Source organism: Kogia breviceps, chromosome 2 (assembly GCF_026419965.1).
Source record: "Kogia breviceps isolate mKogBre1 chromosome 2, mKogBre1 haplotype 1, whole genome shotgun sequence".
Classification (NCBI taxonomy): domain Eukaryota; kingdom Metazoa; phylum Chordata; class Mammalia; order Artiodactyla; family Physeteridae; genus Kogia; species Kogia breviceps.
The window spans coordinates 161,856,352-161,865,193 of record NC_081311.1 but is presented as its reverse complement, the minus strand read 5'-3'; the positions used below and the strand labels follow the sequence as shown (position 1 = coordinate 161,865,193).

The 8,842-nt window shown below is 34.6% G+C and overlaps 1 pseudogene; it reads right to left on the bottom strand.

Annotated features, from left to right (window-relative positions):
• Nucleotides 1-1,871: 1,871 nt before the first annotated feature.
• On the bottom strand, nucleotides 1,872-3,160 carry LOC131750585 (zinc finger protein 148-like; annotated as a pseudogene).
• Between the last annotated feature and the right edge of the window lie 5,682 nt (nucleotides 3,161-8,842).

The following is an 8,842-nucleotide window of genomic DNA, read 5'->3' as shown; positions in this document are numbered from 1 at the left end:
CTTTTTGGTTTTTCTGTTGTACTTAAAAGTCGACTCTATTCTTACTATATTTAAATGACTTTTAAAAAAGATACCTGTCATCTTTCAGATACCCCAAAATGAAGTCCTTTTCAGAATTCTATGTTCCACAGATGTATTTATTTTTGTACCATAACTATATAGTCCTTATATCCATAGCTTTGTGTGTGTGTGTGTACATACATTCAGACATATATATGTCTGTATATGCATAATAGGTATGGATAGCCACTTCCCATTTTTTTCTTATTAAGCAAAATTTTGGCTATTTTTGTACATTTATATTTCTGGTTATAATTAGTTAGTTAATTTCTGCCCAAGGTTGCACTATCTTGAATTTATCAAGTAATTTTATGTCAATCAGTATATTCACAATATTAAGTATATTCATATAAAAATGACATACAAAATCATTTTATGGACATTTATACATTACTGTTAAATTTTGTAGTTATTTTTAGTAAATATTTTTGGCCTTTTGGTAAGGTTACTATTATTGTATAATAATTTTATTTCTTTGTGCGTATTCCAGAATTATCAGTTGATTCATAAAGATTTTCTAATTAGATAACATACTGTCTTTAAATAATCAATGTGTTTCTTTTTTCCCAAAATATATGTATATATTTTTCCTTTAATCCATTGGCTACAATCCTTAACACAATGTTAAAAAATAATGATTATTGCATATATCCTTACTCATTCCTGTCTTCAAAGGAAGTTCTTTTTTTTGTGTGTGTGTGTGGTTCGCGGGCCTCTTGCTGTTGTGGCCTCTCCCGTTGCGGAGCACAGGCTCCGGACGTACAGGCTCAGCGGCCATGGCTCACGGGCCCAGCCGCTCCGCGGCATGTTGGATCTTCCCGGACTGGGGCACGAACCCGTGTCCCCTCCATCAGCAGGTGGATTCTCAACCACTGCGCCACCAGGGAAGCCCAAAGGAAGTTCTTCTAGTACGTTAAAATGAATCATGACTTCTGGCAGATACATTTTATCATGTTAAAGAAGTTAAAGAAAAAAATTCTTGGCTAGAACTAAGGTCTCTAAGTTCACACCATACTCAGCTATTTATGTGTTTGAGACTTTGGGCAAGTTATCTAAATTTCTTGTGCCTCAATTTCCTCTTCTGTAAATGGAATAGCAATTGTATTTATTACACCAGATTGTTGTAAGATTAATTGAATTGATAAATGTAAAGTTAGAACATTATTACCTGCTTCACAGTAAATACTCAATTATATGGTTTTTTTTAGACATTCAGATTTTTATTACTTTTTTCTCAAAAAAAAAAAGCCATGTCAATATAATGCAAAATGAAAATCAAGGGTCTATGGCATATCATTCTTTTTAAAAGGTGGTTTCCTTTTTTCCCCCATAGGACACACTAATTTATTTAAGCCATAATCTCTTGACATTTTAACTTTTAAGTTCACTCTGTCTATAAAGTATACTCAGATTCCCTGCTGACGTGCCATGACTATGCTGAAAAATTTAGAAACAGTATGAGTAAATTTCACACAATTACTAATCTCCTAAGAATGTACAGTGTTATCAGTTAGGAAACAATTGTGGGAAAGTCTTTTTTTTTTTCCTTTTAAGTTTGGTGTAGGTGGAATAGCAAGTTTCTGATCTAAAACAAATAATGCATTGCTTCTATAAAGGTGACAACATGTAAGGCAGTTCAAAGAATGCTGACTAACCAAACAAAATGCAGTTATTGGATTATCTTGCTATTCATATCCGCTTAACTTGTTTTAATGCATTGCTCTTAAATCCATACAACACTCCGTTTTACAGAATAACCCCACTCTTGATTAATCTGTTCTAATGTGCCAGTATTATTTACCCATTTTTTTTTAGCCAAAAGTCTGGCCAGTTGTGGCATCAGGTGAGGATGTCATCCTAGCTCTATTATCATTTACATTCACCAAGGGAAATTCTGGAAGTTCAGCACTTGTCCCTGGTCCCTGAGGGTTCACCTGTCCATTGGCAGTGCTAAACTGAGGAGCTATTCCAGCTCTGGATCCATGATATGGAGCACGGAAAAGAGCTCATTTGGTCAGCTTGGTGGACAGGCTGAGCCTCAGCTTTCTTCTGAGAAGTCACTTGATCCAAAAAGTCCTGTGTTGATGTGGCAGAAGCATGGTTTGTCTCATCACCTGTAAACAGTATTCACACTGGTAAGGTTTTTCTCCACTATGAGTTCTCTCATGCCTTTCCATATGATATTTTTGAATGAATCTCATACCACATTCATCACAGCGAAATGGTTTGTCACCAGTATGAATCTTCTCATGTCTCTGTAGCAGGTACTTCTGTATGAAACGCATGTCACATTGAAATGGTTTTTCACCTGTATGAATGAAGACATATCTCTGTAAGTGATAGTTCATTCTAAAGGCAGCACTGCAGTGCTCACAAACATGAGATTTAGGGGGTTTCCAACCAAGTGATCCATTTTCATTTCTTGTAAGGGTGTTTGCAGGAGAACGTTTCCATTTCTTCTTTTTCTGTAAGTCTACTGGCTCTCTGATTTGTTTTTTTGTCTCTCATCAGTTGCTCAGATACATCAGTAAAAGTAGTTTCCTGCTTTACACTTTTAGGGACATTAAGTGCATACTGTAGTCCTTGAAGAAGTCTTTCATGTGTTTCCATCTGCTCTTCATTTTTCACTGTCTCCTCATGGACCATGAGTTCATCATGTGATATCATATCCTGTTGTCTCATTTCACTTTCTTTTTCTTTTTGTGGTACGCGGGCCTCTCACTGTTGTGGCCTCTCCCGTTGCGGAGCACAGGCTCCGGACGCGCAGGCTCAGCGGCCATGGCTCACGGGCCCAGCCGCTCCGCGGCATGTGGGATCTTCCTGGACCGGGGCACAAACCCGTGTCCCCTGCATCGGCAGGCGAATCCTCAACCACTGCGCCACCAGGGAAGCCCTCATTTCACTTTCTTGTTAACACTTCATCTGCAGCAAGGATCTCCTGGTGAGGCATACTCCAATCTTGAAGCACTGACTCCTGCAGCTCTCCAGACACGGTAGACTGGCCAGACACTCCATGCATTACAACCATTGCCCTGGAAGACTGCATTTCAACTATGCTGCCACATTTAAATAATCCTTCCAGTTTGTCGTCAACGTTCATGCTTAAGTATAACTGCCTGAGACTAATGTAAAAATGAGACTTCAAGGGAAGGGAATGCTGTAGAGTTGAAAAAGAAATCATGGTTGTGTTTCTACCTTAGGCTTCAGAGACCCTCAATGCCACCTCAGTCACGTATGGCATCCAGTTCCTCTACAAAATATGTCAGGCAAATGCCCATCCTGCCAGATTACTTGGCCGAATTTCCAAGCTGTTGATTCCTCCCTCTATCCGCCGGTGGGTGCCAAGCTCGCCGACTGCAGGCGGTGGCAGCTTCAACCTTTCTAGGGGCCTTAAGAGGAGGGGAAGGGGGGAGGGGGGAGAACTTTTGCTGTGGTAGCTTCATCAACAGCTCCCACCCCTGTGCCCTTCTCCTCGTCCTCCCTGTTAATATATGTTAGCCGTGTGTTTATCAAGTATTTTCCTTCATCTACCAATAAATTACAAATTGTTTTTGTTTCTTTAATTCATTAGTGTAATGCAGTACATTAGGTGATACCTTAAAACTCAATCATCCGCATGTTCTTGGGGGTAATATGCCCTAGGAATTAATTAATTATTATTGTAATTTGAACTGATTTACTAGTATTTTTAAGGTTTTTTACGTCAATATTCACAAATGAGAAAATACGTAACTTTCTCTTTTTTATATATCATTTTAAAGTTTATATATTACTGTAATGCTTTCTTAGTAGATTAAGGAAGTTATGGATTTTACTTTTAAAATTAAAAACAGTAATAAAAACTTTGCACTTGAACTAAAGAAAAAGTTGGGAACCAGGACACAAGTTCAGGTTGGTCCCATGAAAGCCCATGATCTAAAAACTAAATATGAATAACACAGATAATGAAAGTGTGAAATGAAATATTGGAAATACTATAAGACAGCATCAAAGGAGATAGTAACTAGACTTTAGACTACTTGAGCTTAAGTATTCTTTTTACTCATGTTTGTCACTCCGAGAAGTAACACTCACTAGGTACATAGCAGGAATTTCATCAATGTTGTAGGTGGAATTAATGATTAGACGGTTGGGTCAATAATTTAAAAAGGGATGTGTACATTGGGTGTCAGGAAAGACTTCATGAAAGCAGATAGCACTTGATGTGGAACTAGTCAAGAAAATAATAGTTTTGATACTTTACCATTGCTGGGTAGGAATTACTCATAGTAGAGAGAAAAGAATGTGTGAATGAATGGAGGCTGTATCATCTAAGGGTATTCGGAGAATAAGTAGTAATCTAGATTGTTTTATGTTTAGAATACCAGTGCAGTAGAAGCATCTTTCCAAAATCATCATTAACTTTTGAAATAATCAATATTTTTAAAAAATCACAATACCTCACTTCCTTCAAAAGTCTTTACTCAACTGTACACATTCTCACTGAAATGATCATCCTATTAATCTTTGCAACACCCCCACCAAGCACCCCTAATCCTTCTTATCTTGTTCTCTCTCTATGTATATGTCATTTTTCCCCGTAGCATTTAATCACTTTTGAACCTCCTGTGTTGTTTACTTATTTCATCCATAACTTCCCACACCAAAATATAAGTTCCATGAGGGCTCTATTTTTCACTGGAGAACAAAATTATTTTTCGAGTGCCCAGAAGAGTACCTAGTACACAGTAGAGATTCAGAAAATATTTTGATGAATCTGCATTTAACAGATGAGGAAATTTAGACTCATAATACATTAGTTACCTGAGTTTTCATACTTATGGTTGTCTCAGTCCTCATTTTTGTCATACACCAGAAACTGAGTTCCTTAATGCCTTTTGATACTACCTCTTTTCAAGAAAATCTTCTTCAAGCTGTCTTTATTCCTAAGCCATAAATTGAACTCACTATCCTGACTATAGTTGTTTAGGTTTGAGTCAATGACCCATCAAAAGGAGGTCATCTATGGCTTAGCCAGAGGCCAATGATGTGCACAGATTAAGAAACAGATCACTGTATACTGAATGAAGAATTTTCAACCAATCAGATATATTCTCTTGTGAAATTTGCAGAAAAACTTTACTTAGCGTTTATTAGTAATGACAACAGAAGAAATCAATAAAGGAAAAGATATCCGAGTTGCCATCATGACAAATAGTTTGAATAAAGAACAAAATATGCCTGTTGCTGTTGCTGCTGTGAAGAGAGGACAATAAGATCACTTGTTATGAGTCTTGAAAAACTATCCACTTCACTGGGAGTTCAGGCTGATCCTCTTCCAGAATACTTTGCTATTCTTCTGTACATTTTTGTTTGTCCTCATGATAAGCCACAATTGGCTTAGAAAACTGCCACATATTTTTGTTCTTTGTAACTGGAATGAGCCAAACAATCCAAAAAGTCTTTTCATATGTCATAGTTATTTAAGAAGATGTAAGGTCATTCCTTCCCACTATGTCTTTCTTATGTCTTGTTCAGCTATTTCAAGAGTGAAATTAAAGTCTTTTTGAAAAGTGTTCTAGGAGGTATAAAATAGTTATGACATGTTCTCTTTATCTTGTAAATGAATTTAATCATTTTTTCCTTCAACAAACAATGCATTTTCATTTTTACTTTTCTAAAGTCAGTTCTACCACACTAAACCTTATCATTTTATGTCCATTATGCCACAAAATACAATTACTTATTCCTCTGTCTTAAGTGGCTGAGAAAAACATAAATGCATAGGCATGTAAAAACACAGAGAGGGGGAAGCGTAAGCTGGGATGAAGTGAGAGAGTGGCATGGACATATATACACTACCAAATATAAAATAGATAGCTAGTGGGAAGCAGCTGCATAGCACAGGGAGATCATCTCTGTGCTTTGTGACCACCTAGAGGGGTAGGATGGGGGATGGGAAGGAGATGCAAGAGGGAGGATATATGGAGATATACGTATATGTATAGGTGATTCACTTTGTTATAAAGCAGAAACTAACACACAATTGTAACGCAATTATATTCCAGTAAAGATGTTTTAAAAAAGAAATAAAATAAACTGTTATTGCCATTAGTGTCTATTTTTGCTGAAGAATATATTCTGTAATTTTTCACCATTGAAGTAAGTTATTGTGCTTGCTTTAATTTATTATTTGACTAAATCTATCAGGGTTTGATTTTATATCCTTTAATCTTTATCCCAAGCATTTATCTATTTTCTGCATTGATTTTAGGACATTCACACTTGAGATCCTTATGTGTTATTGAATTGCTCCCTATTCTCCATTATGGACTTCACCACAATGGTACTAATATATTTCTTTGTTTGCATATCATTTTACCAACTCCAAATAGATTCTTAACATTTTCTTCTCAAATGATCATGTAAATTTTACCTTTTAAGAGTATAAATGAGGACAAGTTTTTATACTAAAAGAGAATTTTCAGAAGCATTATGTCACTTTGTTTTCTTCAGAAATTGTCTATTTTATTAAGAGAGAAATGCTAAATGCCTGAGAGTTGGAAAAAGAAAAAAGTAATTGCAGTTTGTATCTTTACTAGTATTAATGTGGTGGTATTCATTTATATACAGCATGCAAAATTATTTTCCTGATTGCCTTCTCTTTGGGTCACAATGCATGAAGTCTCTTAATCATGTTAAAATTTAGGACTAGACACTAGAGATGTGTTTGCAATTGCTATTTCCTGCATAGCATTGAGGAAAATGTTGGAAGATCTTCCACTTGCATGCCTGCCTAGTTTATGGTGATTTGCATTTACATTAATTCATTGTTGATGTTCCTATGACTTTTTCATTATTTCCATGAAGAGATTACTAAGAATAACACAAACGTTACCATCGTCAATATTTCTAGAAAAATTTCTTCACTCTAAGAAAGCATTGGAAACCAAGGAGGGGAATAAGTACAATAAAGAAGCATCTTTTGTTTTGCCTTGTAGAATAAGTCTTTATTGAGATATTTATTTGCTTGGTCTCCTGCACTTTTATCTCTTCCTATTTCAGCAGGTAGTTAATGTCAGCACTGCTCTGTTTTGTAGAAGGTCTATGGAGGCTAGCACAAAAGCTAAATTTGCTTTGCATGAAGTTCTTTCTCAGCTCTTCAGCCCTTCCTCCCTTTCTCTCTTTCTTATTTCGTCCCTCTTCCTTCCTCTTTCGATCCTTCAATAACTGAAGTTATTATGTTAAGGATCCTGAGGACCAAAGAGAGGAGAGAAGTAACTATGGGCCAGAAAAAGAGATGGGGAAGATTTCTCCCAGATAGGTAAAACAAGGATAAGATTTTATCACTCTTTAATCCCACATATTGCTGATGCTTCCATGCTGTTATTTCAGTTCATAATGACATCGCAGATTAGCTTATATTATCTACAGCATTTATTTGAAACTCTATTTCAAGATCCTTGAGTGCAAGTACTTTGTCTTACATGTTGTGAATCTTCAGCTTTTAGTTCAATAGAATTTTCAGCAATGATGGAAATATTCTATACCAAATATGGTAGCTACTCACCACAGGCGGCCATTGAGTATTTGAATTGTGACTAGTACAAATCAAACTGATTTTTAAATCTTACTTAATTATTATTAATTGAAATTTAAATATCCACATGGGCTAATGGCTACCATATTGAACAGCACATATCTATACTGATCTTTTACAGGTAATATTCTCTTAATAAATGATCAGTGATAGTGATAAAATCACTCCTATTTTCATAGTTAAATACATCATTCTCTCATATTTTTCTTACATGGCATTGGTAGTGGTGTTCACTAAAAAAGAACTGTTAACATTTTATTTAAATTTGTAAATGAACTTATACTACTATGTCTGGGTTTCCCCTAATCTTATCTCTCACTTTTCAAAAAAATAAAACAAACAAGAAAAATAAATAATTTTTATGATTTTTTTCTGAAGAAAGTTATTTAGAACAAATTGTTTAATATTTAATTATAGTATATATCATGTTTATTTGAAAATAATAATAAAATACTTCTTTACGTATTGGACATAAAATAGAACCTTGTAGAGAAAGCATAAGTTATGAGTTGTGGCTTTATGTCAATGCATTTCATTTGCATGTACTAATTAATTACTATTTTATATCATCAACATTTGGGACTGAAAGCCTTATTAACTAAAAGGAATTCTAATGTGAAACTAAATAATAAACAAATTTAATGATGGTCACAGATTTTTCTTCATGTTATTAAGGTTAATTGTAAAATTAATTATATCCATCTGTAACTTTGATATGAGTTATACAGTCGTTTAGAATTGACATAAAATTTGAAATTTTGAATGGTGGTAAGTATAGTAAATGTTTAGTAAAGCTTCTTTCCATAATATTTCAATAAATATAAATAACAAGTTCTAAAAATTCAAATTGACAATCTGGGAAAAATAACATTCCCATTACATATGTAATGATATAATTTCTCTTAGTTTTAAATTTTTCTGTTTTTTCTTAATATTATGTTTTATTAAATATACTGCATAAATGATAATAGGAAATTCAAACTTTTCAGATAAATAAATTTATTATCTATATATATTGATAAAATTATTCAATTAGTAATTTTTAATCTCAAAATACATGCTTAAATGTAAATTAAATTACATTTGAATGGAGAAAACTTCTTCTCCACTCCTGATGTTTTTTTCTTAGGATAAAATTTTCCCAGAACCTTGGGGTTTCTCCTCCACCTGAAAGTATAATCACTTATCAGTAGGCAAAATTGG